The 1,340-nt window shown below is 46.5% G+C and overlaps 1 long non-coding RNA gene across 1 annotated transcript; it reads right to left on the reverse strand.

Annotated features, from left to right (window-relative positions):
- Window positions 1-985, reverse strand: LOC135388486 (uncharacterized). Its single transcript, XR_010421414.1, has 3 exons — window positions 633-985; window positions 77-198; window positions 1-16 (listed from the first exon to the last, which is right to left on the reverse strand). It is a non-coding gene; the product is annotated as an uncharacterized LOC135388486 (long non-coding RNA).
- Between the last annotated feature and the right edge of the window lie 355 nt (window positions 986-1,340).

Here is a 1,340-nt window from a genome sequence, read left to right on the forward strand (position 1 = left end):
GTCGACACTCCGGGACCTTCCCGTATGTATGAGTATGAAGTACGGGCGACTCTTTGGAATACTCGTTTCAACAAACCTGTATGGGTAAATTTTCTTCTCCTCATGAGATCGTGGCCGCAAAGCGACCACGGACCGAAGTTTCACAAAGTTCATATAAACAGTTCATTGCCAAGTATATAGTACTGTCTAGTGCAGACCCTGAAAAAGAGAAAAACGTACCACTAGGAAAGATGTCACCATTTTTTATTGAAAAAGAGGTGGCGTCCCTGTCTAAAAATATCACTGAAATAAAACGTATCAGATCTGGTGACTTGCTCATAAAATGCACGAATGAGAAAGACTGCAACCGCATATTAAATGCTCATGAAATGATGGGAGTAAAGATTGCAGCTTCGATGCATAAAACACTAAACACTTGCAGAGGTGTCATCTCAGTCTTTGAGCTGGTTGACGTGCCACCTGAAGAAATCTTGATGGAGCTCAGGGATCAGGATGTCGTTGATGTACGCAAAATCAAAATCCGTAAAAATGGGGAGTACATCACCACACGAAACATAGTACTGACTTTTGACAGGCCCACACTTCCAACAAAACTAAAAGTAGGCTACCTATCAGTAGATGTCCGACCTTACATTCCGAACCTGTTGCGCTGTTTTCGGTGCAACAGGTTTGGACATGCTGCAGACGGGTGCCGCGGCTCTGCTTGTTGTGCACGGTGTGGAAAGAGTGACCATGAGACCAAAGAATGCAAAGGGCCAGACTGCTGTGTCAATTGTTCTTCCAACCACCCATCCTACTCGAGGTCCTGTACAAAGTGGAAATATGAAAAAGAAGTCCTGCACGTTAAGGTTACACAGAACATCAGTTACCCAGCAGACAGAAAAAAAGTAGCTCCCATCTTTTTCGAAAAATCCTTTGCCACAGCCGTAAAACAGAAAGTAAAACTAGTAACACAGTTCACACAGACCGAGCAATCACTGCTGATAGAGACAACCACAAAAGAAGTCCAGGGAGGTGCACGTCCACCTCCAGTCCCCGAAACTCCAGTGGCGTCCCTAACACCGACGCCACTTCTGTCCTCACAGTCCACGGAGACCACATCCATGGATTGCGAGGACGAGACGAGCTCTGAGCGCTCCTTCGCGAGCACGAGCTCCCAAGTCCTCCAAAAGAATAGAGCTAGTCTGTCGGGGAGTGGGTCACTCCCTGACATATCTGACAAGGAGCTTGCGGCTGCGCGGAAGAAACCCACAAGGCCGCGGGTCACACCTCCAACAAAAAAATAGGTAATGAAAGCTTTTCAAAGTCGGCAAAAGTTTCTGACACACTTACTACTACTT

Source organism: Ornithodoros turicata, chromosome 3, assembly GCF_037126465.1.
Source record: "Ornithodoros turicata isolate Travis chromosome 3, ASM3712646v1, whole genome shotgun sequence".
Classification (NCBI taxonomy): domain Eukaryota; kingdom Metazoa; phylum Arthropoda; class Arachnida; order Ixodida; family Argasidae; genus Ornithodoros; species Ornithodoros turicata.